The following is a 16,018-nucleotide window of genomic DNA, read 5'->3' as shown; positions in this document are numbered from 1 at the left end:
TTTTTTTTTCAAGTTTTACTTAAGTAATCTTTCTACCCCACGTGGGGCTCGAACTCACAACCTGGAAATCAAGAGTCACATGCTCTTCCAAATGAGCCAGCCAGGCACCTCAACTGCCCCTGCTTTTAAGCAGCAGCTAAGCTAACAAATATAAATAGCAGAAAGTGCCAGGCTATGTAAGCATATAGAAAAGTGGCAGGGGAGTGTCTATGTAGACAAGTACAAGTTAATGAGTCTAGAGGGAAATAGTTAAAATAGACTCTGCAATTGTGGACTCTTCCAGGAAGATGCTGGGGCAGTAAACTCTGACCAAAGAAGTCAATGAAAATATGAAACATGACAAATAAGACTATGGAACAAAATAGAAAATGTTATTCTAAGCTTTTATGAAATTGGCACCTTTGCTAATTAAGATACTATATATGGTTTTGACCTCTGCTTTTAAAAAAAAATATCATGGAACTATAATTACCTCCCAAAAGTTGCCTTAATTGATCTAGGAAATAAGATGGACAGAGGGACATAAAATAGGGACACTTGCCTTGGTAAGTATTAGATATTTTACAGATACAGTCCTCATAAAATAAGATCGGAATTATCAGCATTTTGCAGTGATGTCTAAGTTAGGGATGTTTTTTCTGCAAATAATAAAATAAACCAACTAACAGTGCTTAATTAAACATAGGGGTTTTTGTCATTGTTGTTGTTGTTAATCTAAAGAAATACTGAAGTAGGCGGTTGCAGGCATTGGTTCAGGGCGTTTTCCCCGTGGTTGCAAGAGATTTTGAAATCATATCCAAATTCAAGAAAGAAAACAGGGGCAACCAACATCAGCTATTCCTTTTTATCGGGTAAGAAAGAGTTTTCTTAGAAGCCCCTCTAAAGCCTTTTCACGTGTGTGTCATTGTCCAGAACTATGTCACATGGCCACTCCTAGTTATATAAAGGAGGCTGGGAAAATGAGTACAGTACTTCGATTTCCCAGGCTTTATGAGAGAGCAGGTCAAGGAGAGGGTTAAAAACATGTATTGGTTAGTTAGACCATAAGATGTCATAACTCACCCCTTGAATTGCTTAACACCCAAGCACACCTTTCTTCCCATGCAGGTATTTTGCACTGAATGCATTCATCAGACCCCGAAGGAAGGCAACCCAAAGTTTCAGCCACCTATTGCATGCACCTTGAAGTTTGGGGTCTCTGCAGTCTGCTCTGCCATTCACTCTTAAATGGTTTGTCAGTTGATAGCTGGAAGACAAGACAGCTATTTGCCCCCCTCACCTTCCCCAAAATACCCAATATTACAGTAATAACAGTAGAATAGAATAATTACAATAAAAACTCTCATTCAGAAAAGGGGCGAATGGGAAATACACAGAAAACACTAGTCCATCGCAAATACCAAATCCTGCCAGGCAGGAATAGTAATGACTCCAAGTTCCAGCAGTGAAGAAAATTCCTTGCATGACCCATCAGATTGGGCAGACTCTGATTCTGCTCTCTGGAAGGATTTCCCTTATCAATCCCCTCCCAACCCCCAGTGTACCTCTTTGGAAGATGTTCTTATTCTAAAACCATCTATGGCAGCATCTGACGTGGGCATTGGGGAAAGTGACTTTCCTGGGAGAAATACACAACTTTCACAGTCCACTCCGCATTGGTGCAAATGCAGGATCCAGAGGATGGTAAAGGTGGAGGAATCATGAGCTTCCCAAGCAAGCTTGAGATTTTGAGGGCTATATAGTTTCCTCGAAAATTTAGCAGGCTTCAAATTTCTTTTTTTTTTTTTTTAAGATTTATTTTAGAGAGAGAGAGAGCAGGTGGGCAGGGGCAGAGGGAGAGAGAGACTCAGACTCTACACTGAGCACACAGAGCCCAGAGCAGGTCTCAATCCCACGACCAGGAAGGAGATCACGACCTGAGCAGAAACCAAATCGGACACTCAACCAACTTTCCACCCGGGCACCCTGTTTTTCTTTCTTTTGATCAACCGTATGTATGAGTGACCACAGCCAAACACCTGTGAGACAAAATCAATTTCTCTCCTTTTCAATTTCTCTCCTTTTTATTTGAACTCTATTATACATACAAAAGCACATATACAACATATATGCACAGTTTAGGTTTTCAATAATATTATGAACATCCACGTAGTCATCATTCAGCTTAAGAAATAACCAATACCATGGCATGCCTGAGTGGCTCAGTCGGCCAACTGTCTGCCCTCAGCTCAGGTCACAATCCCGGAGTCCCGGGATCAAGCCCCGCCGTGTTGGGCTCCCTGCTCACCGGAGAGTCTGTTTCTCCCTCTCCCTCTGCCCCTCTACCTGCTTGTGTTCTCTCTCTCTCTCAAATAAATAAATAAAATCTTTAAAAAAAGAGCTAATACCAGTAAATTTTTTGCTAATATTTCCTTTATTTCTTATAGAAAATTTGTTCCTAAATCTCATGTTTAATCTTACATGCTTTTTAACTTTATAGGATTTATTCTTTTGAAAATTGTTGTTCAGCTTCATGGATGTTGATGTTTGTATTAGATATCCTGTTCATTTCTGAATGGTAATCAAGCAATTATGTAAAATTTACTTATCTATTCTACTGTAATGGACATTAGGTTGTTTCCAGTTTTTTGTTATTATAAACATTGCTATTATGAATGTTCAATGTACATCTCTCTTGATGCAAGTTTTTTTTAGGGCATGCTTAAAACAATTTTATGATATGTAATTATACATCAATAAAGCTGTAAAAAAATATATGTGACCTTAAACAAGTTTCTCTAGGACACTTGTTCTTGAAATTTAATGTATGTTAAAGTCACCTAGAAAGCTTGTAAAACAGATTGTTGGCCCCATCCTCAGAGCTTCTGATTTAGAAGGTCTGGGGTGCTACAGAGAATTTATATTTCTTCTTCTGGTGGGCTGGAAACTCTTCTATGGTATGGATAGATGTGTAGAATTGCTCAGTCATATGATATGTGAGTGTTCTCCTTTCTATATGTCAAATTATTTTCCAAAGTGTGCTTCCAGCAGCAGTATAAAACATATTGTTACCAACATTTCAAATTTTCCACTTCTCATGCTTGCCAACATTGTTGTTTTATTTTTAAGATTTTATTTATTTATTTATTTTAAAGATTTTATTTGTCGGGGAGAGAGAGAGAGAGCACAAGTAGGGGAAGTGGCAGGCAGAGGGAGACACATGCTTCCTGTTGAGCAGGGAGCCCGATGCGGGACTCAATCCCAGGACCCCGGGGTCATGACCTGAGCTGAAGGCAGATGCCTAACCGACTGAGCCACCCAGGCGTCCCTATTTTTAAGATTTTATTTATTTGAGAGAGTAAGCAAGAGAGAGAGGGAGAGAGAGCACAAGTCAGGGGAGGCAGAGGGAGAAGCAGACTTCTGCTGAGCAGGGAGCCCAATGTGGGGCTCGATCCCAGGACCCTGGGATTATGACTTGAGCCAAAGGCAGACATCCAACCGACTGAGCCACCCAGGCACCCCAACATTGTTGTTTTAATTGTATCTCCCTAACAATTAATGACACTGAACACTTCTTCATTTTTATTAAGCATCTCTATTCCCTCTCCTGCAAAATGTCTGATCACAAATTTCTCCCATTTTGAGTGCTTCTTTCATTGACTTATAGTTCTTTACATGTTTTGTATAACAGTTTTTCGTTGGTTGTATATGCTATAAATATCTTCTCCAGATGGCAGCATAAATTAAAAAATATTTAATGTCAAATGTATCCATCTTTTTGTTTATGGTTTGTGCATTTTGTGTCTTCTTTCAGAAATCATTTCCTACCAACAGTCATAAATATATATACCATATATTTTGTTTTCTGCAATTTATTTCTGTAATCTGTATCTATATTATTTTCTGAAAGGTTTACGTTCAGAATGTTAATCTAGCAGAATTGACTTTTGGATATGGTATAAAGTTAGGGACCTAATGTATGTGTTTCAATTTTTATATCCAACTGTCCTAGCACCATTGATTGAAAGCTTTCCTTTTTCTACTGATATATCAAGTGTCCAAATATGTATGGATATCATTATAGACTCCTTATCATGTACCATGGTCTATTTGTCTACACTTTACCAAAATCCCCCTGTATTATTGCAACTTCAAAATAAGTACTAATATATGGTAGTCTAAGTACCACAAAGCTTTGAATTTGATATCACACAATATTAGGAATTACTATTAATTGCCTGAGGTCTCATAATGGTACCGTGGTTATATAGAAGAATGTTCTAATTCTCGGGAGATGCATACTGAAGTGTATTTAGGGTCAGGTGTCATAATGTCAAGCAATTTACTTTCAAATGGCTCAACTGCCATTGAATCTAACTTGTGAGTATACAGGTATTCATCATACTATACAGTTTCTGTGTGTTTGAAATTTTTCACAATATGATGCAGGAAAATAATGTTAGGAAGGTAATACCCCACAACCTGATAACGGTTTAATGCTTGTAAGAAGACCGTTTCATTTGTTAAAAATATTTAGCCAACACTTTGTTGTTTTCAGTAGGAAGACTGGCCCAAATAGCCTAAATAACATGCCATGTTACCAGAAATGGAACTTCTCTTTTATTGTCTTTGGGATTTTCTGTTGTTCTCTTACCTCTTATATTGAATATTTAGCTCAATAGTTTTCAGCATTGATTCTTGTCCAATATATACACTAAAGGCTACAAGTTTCCATCTAATTATTGTTTCATCTGGGGGTGCCTGCGTGCCGCAGTCGGTTAAGTGTCCAATTCTTGGTTTCCGTTCAGGGTTGTGATCTCAGTGTTATATGAGACCAAGCCCCACATTGGGCTCCATGCTCAATGCAGAGTCGGCTTAAGACACTCTTCCTCTCCCCCTGCCCCTCCCCGCTAAAATAAATCTTAAAAAAAAGAAGACAAATCGATTCTCACATCTGCTTCTGTTTAAAAAATAATTATTATTATTGTTTCATCTGTCTCTCACAGTTTTGTTATCTATTACTTCCATTTTCATATATTTCTGACTTGTAATTTCCATTATGATGTTTTGATGTATGACTTATGTAGATGTTTTGAAATTTTCCAAATATATATATTTTTAAACTTACCTTTTGTTACTGACTTAATTGAACTGTGGTCAGAGAATGTGGTCTGAATGATTCCTACCGTTTGAAATGTGTTGAGATATGCATGATAGCTTAGTACGTGGTCAGTTTTTGGATATGTTCAATATGTGCTTGAAAAGGATACATGTTCTTCAGTTGTTTGGGAAGTATTTTTATATGTCCATTAAAATAAGCTTTTTATTTGTTCAGATCTTCTGTGTTACTGATTGTCTGATTCAGCAGTTGTTGAAAGAGGAATGTTAAAAGCTTTCATTCCGATGATTTTGGCAATTTCTCCTTGTAGTTATATCCATTTTTTTCCCATTAATATTTAATATTTGTGTTTTTTAATAATACTTCAGTATGTAGTACCTCTAAAAAATATACTTTTTTTAAATACCACTATACCATTATAATATCTTTAAAAAATAATAATGCTTAATGCCCTCAAATATCCAGTGTTAAAATTTCCCCAATTGTCTCAAATACATTGATTCATAATTAGTTGAAGTCAGAATCCACACAAGGTCCACACATCACACTTTGATACCTCTTGTGTACCATTTCAGATCTTGTTATTTTAGACACTGCTGCCCCAGCCATTTGTGTGGGGCCTTCAGCCTGCTCCATGCGAGTAGAACCTGACAGCCCTCAGCCCGCGCTTCATGCCTGTCTCTGCCTGTCCCTGGGGTTCTCTGTTCACAGTGCAGGAAACTGCTTGCTCTTCATACATGCGCAAAAACCCAGAAGTGCTTGTAAATGCTCCGGGGGCAAACTTTGACCAGTGGGGAATGTGAGCCAATAACTATAACTCCCTTTCTCCCCTACGGATGTTTCTGAGATGCATTTCACATGGCTCCTCAGAGGATCCCACAGGAGCGAGCAGTTTCCTGATCCATAATCTGTCCTTACACGGACTCTTTCCTTCGCTGTTTTACTTCCTGTATCTCTGGATTCACACGCTCACATAAAATATTTGCACTTTCAGGGGAACCCAGGCTAGGACAGTGTCCTCCATCCATTTTAATCTATAGGTTTATCCTTCCCCCCGAACCCCCCACTTTAAATAAGGACACTAGGCCCGTTTTCCTATAGAGGTTTCCACTTTCTTAAGTTTCACTGAAGGGCGCCTGGGTGGCTCAGTGGGTTAAGCAGCTGCCTTTGGCTCAGATCATGATCCCAGGATCCCCAGATCGAGTCCTCCGCGGGGTTCTCCACTCAGCGGGAAGCCTGCTTCTCCCTCTCCTGCTTCCCCCTGCTCGTGTTCTCTGGTGCTCTCTGTCAAATAAGTAAAACCTTTTTTTAAAGTTTCACTGATTATAATCCTTTGGTTATGCTTTGTCTGTTCCTCTGTACTCTATATTTCCTATGAGCTATCTAGAGCCTTGATCAGATTGAGGTCCAAATTTTTGGCAAGAATACCTCCTGGGTGTTGTTGATATTCCATCTCGAATATACATATGAGGCTTGCTTGTTTCTTTTCATAAAGCTAAGATTGATCACTGGCTTCAGTTGTTGGCAGCCTGATCTGTAATGTGCCCCTACCCCTTTCATCAAATCACTTCCTTCACTTTTTGTTTTATACATTTTGAATACTAAACCTGTATTAGGCAATATAAGTTTAGAATTGGAATTGTTATAACCGTTACATATTCTTGGTGCTTTGAACTACATATCAATATGAAGCAAAGCCATTTCTAGTGTTGTTTTTGGTTTAAAGTCTATTTTACTTGATATTAATAAAACTATACCAACTTTATGTTGATGGTGTATCTTTTCAATCCTTTCATTTTCAATAGTAACAAGCAGCCAACACACATCAAAAACCTGAGATTTGTCCAAACATTTCTCTCCTTGTTATAGTTACATATTCTTGGTCCCGAAACATAGCTGATAATAATTGGATGAACCTCCCACTGTTATCACCAGCCTAGGTCCTCACTGCCTACCGTCCTAACCCCTCTACTCAGCCAAGTCCGTATTTTAGAGTCTCTTACTTTAAGCACCCCATTTACGGAATTGAATTCTTTGGAGACAGGAATGCATTTTACTAAAAATAATAGAAAACTTAACTGGCTTAAGATCTAGCTGGTTCAGGGGCACCTGGGTGGCTCAGATGGTTAAGCGTCTGCCTTTGGCTCAGGTCATGATCCCAGAGTCCTGGGATCGAGTCCCGCATCAGGCTCCCTGCTAGGCGGGGAGCCTGCTTCTCCCTCTGCCTCTGCCTCTCTCTCTCTCTCTGACTCTCATGAATAAATAAATAAAACATTAAAAAAAAAAAAAGATCTAGCTGGTTCAGCAGCTAAATGACGTCATGGCTGACATCTCTGCAGCATCCGTGGCCTTCATTATCACAAAATGGCTTACACAGCATCAGCCCTCCTCCAGGACATTTCTAGTCATCAAACTCCTGTCCCCAAAACTCAGCTCCAATTTCCCCAGCTCTGGAAAGGAGGGAACTCTGTTTCCCAGCCATACAGTATTAGACCCTTTAAAAACATTGAAATAGCTAATACTATGAAGACTTTTCATGAATATTCAGATAATTTCAGATTTCTGGGTCTTATTGCTTATGATGGCAATATTTCTGGAACACCCACCAATATCCTCCCTTGTCTGCTATGCAGCATCTAGTCTTCTATGAGATTTTCTTTGATTTCCCCACTCCCAAAGACTGTCCTTTCCCTGAACTTTCTATTATAGAACTTAGCACTTAAACAGTATGACTTGTCTCTTCCCTCTAGATGACAGATAAAGTCCTTCAAAATCTCACAGGTAGCCCCAGTGTTCTTCATGAGAACAAAAGAAGGTGAGCTTTGTATCTATGGGCACAGTAAAAGTCTCAGACTGGTCCACCCATGAGTTACTGGATCTCACTGACCTCTGATCTGAGCCAGCTCCCTGGAGGAAGGAGTCTTTACTAATTAAGAACTGCAGGGGCGCTTGGGTGGCTCACTTGGCTGAGCGTCTGACTCTTGGTTTCGGCTCAGGTCATGATCTCAGGGTTGTGGAATCAAGCCCGCTATTGGGCTCTGCGCTTGGCGTGGAACCTGCTTGAGATTCTTTGTCTGCTCCTCCCTGCCACTCACGGACATTCTCTTTGTCTCTCAAATAAATAAAATCTTAAAAAAAACAAAAAAACAAAAACTCGAGGGGGTGCCTGGGTGGCTTAGTCGGTTAAGTGTCCAACTCTTGATCTCAGCTCAGGTCTTGATATCAGGGTTGTGAGTTCAAGCCCCACATTGGACTCCACACTGGGTGTGGAGCCTACTCAAAAAAAAAAAAATAGCTCCAGGGTGCCTGGAGGCAAGTGGAAAACAGCCTCCAGACAAGCTTCAATCAATATGAACATATTAGAATGTTATTTGGGTTGTAGAGTACCTTTACTTTAAGCATTTTATGGCCTGCAATTTGGAGAACTTCATACTGACATGGTTATTGGGTACCTGAACACTACACTCTTTTTTTTTTTAAGATTTTATTTATTTATTTGACAGAAAGAGAGACAGCGAGAGAGGGAACACAAGCAGGGGGAGTGGGAGAGGGAGAAGCAGGCTTCCCACGGAGCAGGGAGCCCAATGCGGGGCTCGATCCCAGGACCCTGGGATCATGACCTGAGCCAAAGGGAAACGCTTAACGACTGAGCCACCCACGCACCCAACACTACACTCTTTTTAACCTGACATGTCATGAGTCCCTGATGGCCCATGGCAGCATCACTTCCAAACCAAATGTGGAGAAACAAGTCTTTGAGAGCTCCAAGTAAAGTTCCTGAGCCACTTCTACTCAGCTGAGGGTTCTAAGTTCTATAGTAAAGCCTTCCCTGTCTCCAGTCCATCAGGGACATATCATTTCCTATAATTCCTTGACTACTACGAAGTCCTTCCAAGTTAGGGAAACCCCAGCCATGTTCCACCCAGAGGAGAGGGTAGAATAGAGAGGATTGCCTCAAAGAGGTCACTGAGGGTATCTTAACAAAAAGATCCTGGCTTGGGGCACCTGGCTGGCTCAGTCAGTAAAGCGTGCAACTCTTTATCTTAAGGTTGTGAGTTCGAGCCCCACATTGGGTGTAGAGATTACTTTTAAAAAATCAAAAAGATCCCACTTAACATCTAGCACTTCTGGGATTCCATCTGAGTTCTATTTCCATTCCACTCTGAACCCACTAGCTGTATCTGGCTGGCAGACGGAAATGCTGGAGGAAGATAATGATTCAGGGAGACAGGAGAAATCCAATGAATAGAGAATTTTTCTTTGTTATGGTGTGGGGATATCTCACAGGCTTTTACCATTGCCTAGGATAAACACTCTATGCCAGTTCCCACCAAACACCTTTCTGATTCAAAATTTAGCTTCTCAAGTATCTTAACACTGAAAAGGTGGGAACTAGGAAACTCTAGCATCATTAGATAGGAACAAAGTTTATTCTAAATGAACAAAGTAGCATTTCTGTATAAATACCTGTCTCAGGTAATACCAGTATAATACTTACATAGAGCTTTCTATGTGCCAGGCACTGTTCTCAGACCTTTATATGTATTAACTCCTTTTATCTTTATGACAATCCTATGATGAAGTAGGTTTTATTGTTGTTGTTCTCATCTTCTGAATGAAGATACCAAGGCATTCAAATGTTAGATAACTTGGGCGCCTGGGTGGCTCAGTCAGTTAAGCAACTGCCTCAGCTCAGGTCATGATCCCAGGGTCCTGGGATCGAGCCCCACACTGGGCTCCTGCTCAGTGTGGAGCCTGCTTCTCCCTCTGCCTCTGCCGCTCCCCCACTTGTGCTCTCTCTCTCTCTCTCTCTCTGTCAAATAAATAAATAAAATATTTAAAAATATATTTCTTAAAAAAAAAAACACACTGACTAAATTATCCATGGTCCTATCTGTTGGTAAGAAGTGGCAGAGCTGAGATTTAAACCCAGGCAGTCTGGTACAGAGTTTGTTCTCTTAGGCACTCTGCTATTCAGTGTGGAACCTGCCCCCAAGAGACCTGCAAAGGGAAAGCTCAAGCCCAGGCCATCGGGTTCTCACCAATATGCTGATCCTAACCAACCCTGCCAACACTCCCAGACCTTCATAACAACTCAGATGATCCCTCCTTGTCCCAGCCAGATCTTGGTTTAAATAAGGAAATACAGGATGTGTGGTACATGAGGAATAAATCAAAGGCTTATTAGAAAAGTTTTCACTCATGCTCAGATCATTTCTGATTTCAGTGTCTTTCAATACGCTAGCAGTATTTTCCACTCTTGTTCACTATGCGTGCTCCTCCCTGCTTCTCAAATTCAGAACAAGCTTCCTGTTCCATGGAAGGCCTTCCTCATTGCCACCCAACCCCCCAAAGGCAATCCTCCTGTACTGTCTCTGGCAGCAGCTAGCCCTTCATAATATATCCACTATTATTCTCATCTCTCTATAGACGGTGAACTCTTTGAAAGCCTCTGTTTCCCCATTTGTATACTGAGAGTAATAAAATTCACCACCACCCCCTCCACGAGAATTAACTAAAATAATCTCACCAAAGCACTTACTTGACATTCAGTTTTCAGTGGAGGATAGGCAGCTATGAAAATGTCGTTTTGTAACCTTGGGTAGTTGGTACAGTGTTGACACACAATATACACTTAGTAGATGTTTGCTCAATGAGGACACAATAATCCCCCAAATCACTAAGGATATACTTTTAAAGTCTTAGTTAAAGGTCTTTAGTAGAGCGCTAGCCCTGATTTGCCAGTTCTGCCTGTGAAAATGTCACAATCCAAATTGTCATATACCTTGTTGGTGTCAGTTCATTTTTGCAGTTATAGTTGAAAGGATGCTGTGACCAAGACTGTTTGAAATTAAAATAGAGAAGCAAATATATTCAGATAAGGAAAAGGTCTCCTTGCTTTTAAATTATTTCACTACTACACTTAGTCATCTTACATTTTAAGATAAAGACAATAGGCTAAAAATAGTCCTTTTGCATTTTTCCTTTTTTGGGTCCTTTCCCTGCTATGTAGTTTTAGCTTTAAATAAAGAACAATGACTGCCTTCAAGTTATCTTATAAACAGATCAAGTTTTGTTATAATTACCAGTACAACAAAATTTCAATGTACCCAAAAAAATGCCTAAGCTCCTTGGCATGACCTACTTTACCAGATTACCATTAATACAGAAAAAATTCCAGACTAAAAAAAGAATTTGGAAAATGCCTTAGAGAAATGGGATATCTATTGGATAAAAACCATTTCTGACACTCAGTAAGTTTTGGTCTGTATTTTACTTACTTCATTGAATTCATTGTTGTAGGTGTCTCTAAAATCTCTATGTTACTAATCACACAAATATAGAGAAATTGATTAGTATTAGCTCCAAGAACAAACTGGTGATTGACAGAGGGGAGAGGGTCGGGGGGGGGGGGGTTGGGAAAAATAGGTAAAGGGGATTAAGAGGTACAAACTTCCAGTTATAAAATAAATAAGTCAGGGCACCTGGATGGCTCAGTCAGTTAAGCATCTGACTTGATTTTGGCTCAGGTCATGATCCCAAGGTTGTGAGATTGAGTCTCAAGTGAGGCTTCATGCAGGGCATGGAGACTGCTTAAAATTCCTTCTCTCGCCCTCCCTCTGCCCCTCCCCCTCTCTAAAAAAATATAAAAATAAAATAAAATAAAAAGTCATGGGGCTGAAAAGTACAGCATAGGGAGTATAGTCAATACATTGTAATAATGTTGTATGGTGACAGATAGTAACTACACTTATAGTAGTAAGCATTTAGTAATATATATAATTATCCAATCACTATGTTGTACACCTGAAACTAATATATTTTATGTCCACATTTTAAAAAATTAATTCGTATAAGGTTATTTATTTTACCTTAATTCTTTTGAAAGGAATAAAACAGCCATCTTATATCATTTTATAAAGCATCTGTTTTCTTATGCAGGGAATATCTTGTAGTTAAAATTACAGTTTAATAATTTTTGTTCTTCATACATTTAGGAAACCTGAACCTTATCTTTGCAGAATTGCAGAAAACAGGGCGCCTGGGTGGCTCAGTTGGTTAGGCGACTGCCTTCGGCTCAGGTCATGATCCTGGAGTCCCGGGATCGAGTCCCACATCGGGCTCCCTGCTCAGCGGGGGGTCTGCTTCTCCCTCTGACCCTCCTCCCTCTCATGCTCTCTGTCTCTCATTCTCTCTGTCTCAAATAAATAAATAAAATCTTAAAAAAAAAAAAAGAATTGCAGAAAACAGTATTGAACTTGACATAATTATTTGCACAATCTATAGACATTCCTTCCAGAAAATGCTACCAAATACCTATGCTGTATAAGCATCATGCTGGATGTTCAGGATACAGGAAGACAAATGAACAAAATCGAAAAAGTAAGTAATGATAAGTATTATAAAGAAAAAGAAAGCAGATTAAAAGGAATGGAGTGAAGGGGATAAGGTGTTATATAGATCAAATAAATATCTTTGAAAACTTAGGTGACTTGAGCAGAATCCTGAAAGAAAGAAGTGAGTGAGCCACAGAGACACTGAGAAAGAGTGCTCCAGGCAGGCAGACTAGCAAGTGCAAAGGTCCTGAGGCAGAATGTATTTTGCTTGTTCTTAGCAAAGAGATCAATATGGGTGGAGTGGTGTGAGCAAGGAAGAGGAAAAAAAAGCAGGAGATGAGATCAAAGAGAAAATAGGACCCAGATCATAGAGGGCTTTATGGATCCAATGGAAAGATGACATGAGCCGCAAATGTAATTTTAAATTTCCTAGCAGCCATATTTTAAGAGGTAAAAGAAACAAGTAAAATTAATTTTAGTAATATATTTTATTTGACTCACTGTATCTAAAATATTATCATCTCAACATGTAATTAATATAAGAAAATACTCATGAGTTACTTTACATTTTTTCCTTTCTTCCTAAGTCTTTAAAATCCAGTGTGTATTTTATACTCACAGCACATCTAAATTCAGACTAGCACATTTCAAGTGCTCAAGAGCCACATGGGGCTAGTGGCTACCATATTTTATCTATCAAATATATACAGAAATAAAGAGAAGAGTATAATGAATTTAATGTCATTATCACCCACTTTCAATAATTAGCAATACATGGCCAGACTTGTTTCACTTATGTCCATCCACTTTCCCCAAACCCAGATATTCGGGGCAGGGGGGGTAGATACCAAATTACTTTATTTGAAGGAATGGTACAAATGAAACAAGTTAAGTAGATATTTTGGTACCCAGATCCAGATATTTTTGAAGGAATATACTGGAGAGTTTTGAACACAGGAATGACTTTTAACAGCTCACTCTGTCAAGTTAAGAATAGTTCATGAAGGAGAAGCATGGGTGGAGACAGGAATACCCGATGAGAGTATTATAATAATCGTGGTGAACTGATAGCACCTTAGTCTCGGGGGTGGTGGTGGCAGGGGAGATGGTGAGGCATGGAGGATTGACTGGATCCTCACTATATTTCAAGGGTAGAAGCTGACAGGATAGACTGATGGAACAGTTATGGAATCTGAGAGAGAAGAGTCAGGATGACTCCTAGGTATTTGGCCTAAGGAACATGATAGGGTTGTCATTTACTGAAATAGGGGAGGCTGCAAGAGGCACACCTGGATGGGTATCAAGAGTTCATTTTTGGACATGTGAAATTTAAACTACCTGTTAGATATCCAAGTACAGACAGTGAATGAAAAGTTGGAGACCTAGATCTGCCATTCAGAGAAGAAGTCTAGGCAGGAGATATAAATTTAAGAGTGCTCAGAAAACAAATGATGTTAAAAACCATGGGACAAGATGTGTTCAGTAGGAAGTGAATATACGTAGAGGAGAGGTCCTAGTGCAGACCAAGGTTTAAAGCAGGAAGAGGAAGAGGAACCAGGAAAGAAGACTGAATAGAAGCCCCAAATGAGCCAGAAAAATAAATAAATAAAACCCAAGAAAAAGTATTGTCCCAGAAGACAAGTAAAAGAAGTATTTCAAGGAGGAGGTAGGAAGCAAAACACAAAACTAAATTGAAAAAGAAAATAAAAACCAATACCAAGAATTTGAAAACAAACTGAAGCAAATGAACCTACTGGTGTACCCATTTGGTGACAAAATCACACAAAGAAAAGAATTATTCCATCTGACCTTTGAACAAAATATTTTGACTATAGAGTTCTGAGTGGGACATAATCTTTGGGGCAAAAAAATTAAAAAGGCAAACAATCTTAAATTATCTAGTTTCATTTAGTAGTTTTATTGTTAATAGCAACAATCGTATTATTGTTTGGAAACCAACATATGCATATTTTAATATACTACTACTAAGAAACTTATGTTAAAGCTGTTCAACATTAAAAGACCAGTTTAAAAAAAAAAAAAAACCCTTGTGGGGTGCCTGGGTGGCTCAGTCAGTTGAGTGGCCAGCTCTTGATTTTGGCTCAGGTCATGATCTCAGGGTCGTGGGATCAAGCCCCGCATTGGGCGGTGTGCTCAGTGCGGAGTCTGCTTCACATTCCCTCTCCCTCCCACTCACTCGCTCTCTCAAATAACTAAATAAAATCTTTTTAAAAAAAAACCTTGTAATTTTATTTATTTTTTTTTTAAGATTTTATTTATGTATTCATGAGAGACAGAGAGAGAAAGGCAGAGGGAGAAGGAGGCTCCCAAGGAGCAGGGAGCCCGATGCGGGACTCGATCCCAGGACCCTGGGATCATGACCTGAGCCGAAGGCAGACGCTTAACCATCTGAGCCACCCAGGTGCCCAAAACTTTGTAATTTTAAATTACAGTTATAAATATCAGTATAAACGTGTACTTTTAAATTTTTTCTATAGTTACTTATTTTCTAGGTCTGTCCACTGAAAAGGCCAAGAAGCAAAATAATTAGGTAGCAACAAGAATCCCATATTGTGGGCCGCCTGGGTGGCTCAGTCGTTAAGTGTCTGCCTTTGGCTCAGGTCGTGATCCCAGGGTCCTGGGATCGAGCTCCCTGCTCGGCGGGAAGCCTGCTTCTCCCTCTCCCACTCCCCCTGCTTGTGTTCCCTCTCTCGCTGTGTCTCTCTCAGTCAAATAAATAAATAAAATCTTAAAAAAAAAAAAAAAGAATCCCATATTGTGGTCTCAAAACACCATTTCACACTAAAAGGACTTGGGATTTTCCAGACAGTCAATTCCAAGAAATACACCAGCTGAGCTTGGGATATCTTATTGTACCAGAAAAAGAAGAGGCTATCAAAAGCTAATATTGTCATAGCAAACACATGCAGAAGCTTCAAAAGTTTCCCATTCGTACCCAAAATAGAACAATTTGAGTGTCAACACCTGCAGCTGGCAGAAACACAGCGAATGTGTAAAGCCATGGGTTCAGACCGCTATTCAAAAAGGGAAAAAGAGAAAGACGCTAAGGACATCGTGGAGGTTGCTAGGTAACCAACACATCACTGTAAAATTGGATAATTAAAAGGAAATAACCAAAGATCTGTCCTGCCTTTCTGGTATGAATAGTATTTCAGGATAACCAAATAACCCTCGTGGGTATAAGAAAGCTCTTCTTCTTTTTTTTTTTTTTTTTAAGATTTTATTTATTTATTTGACAGAGAGAGACACAGTCAGAGAGGGAACACAAGCAGGGGGAGTGGGAGACGGAGAAGCAGGCTTCCCGCCGAGCAGGGAGCCCGATGCGGGGCTCGATCCCAGGACCCTGGGATCATGACCTGAGCCGAAGGCAGACGCTTAACGACAGCCACCCAGGCGCCCCAAGAAAGCTCTTCTATACAGAAGAATTCTAGCTAATAAATGAAGAAGGAATAACTGAACTAGAAAATCACCATCTTTCGACCCCTGTTTATTTTTTTTTTTGTCTTAGACTATTTTTTTTATTTTATTATGTTATGTTAATCACCGTACATTACATCATTAG

This window comes from Neomonachus schauinslandi, chromosome 12 (assembly GCF_002201575.2).
Source record: "Neomonachus schauinslandi chromosome 12, ASM220157v2, whole genome shotgun sequence".
Classification (NCBI taxonomy): domain Eukaryota; kingdom Metazoa; phylum Chordata; class Mammalia; order Carnivora; family Phocidae; genus Neomonachus; species Neomonachus schauinslandi.
Note: the sequence above shows the minus strand (reverse complement) of the source record.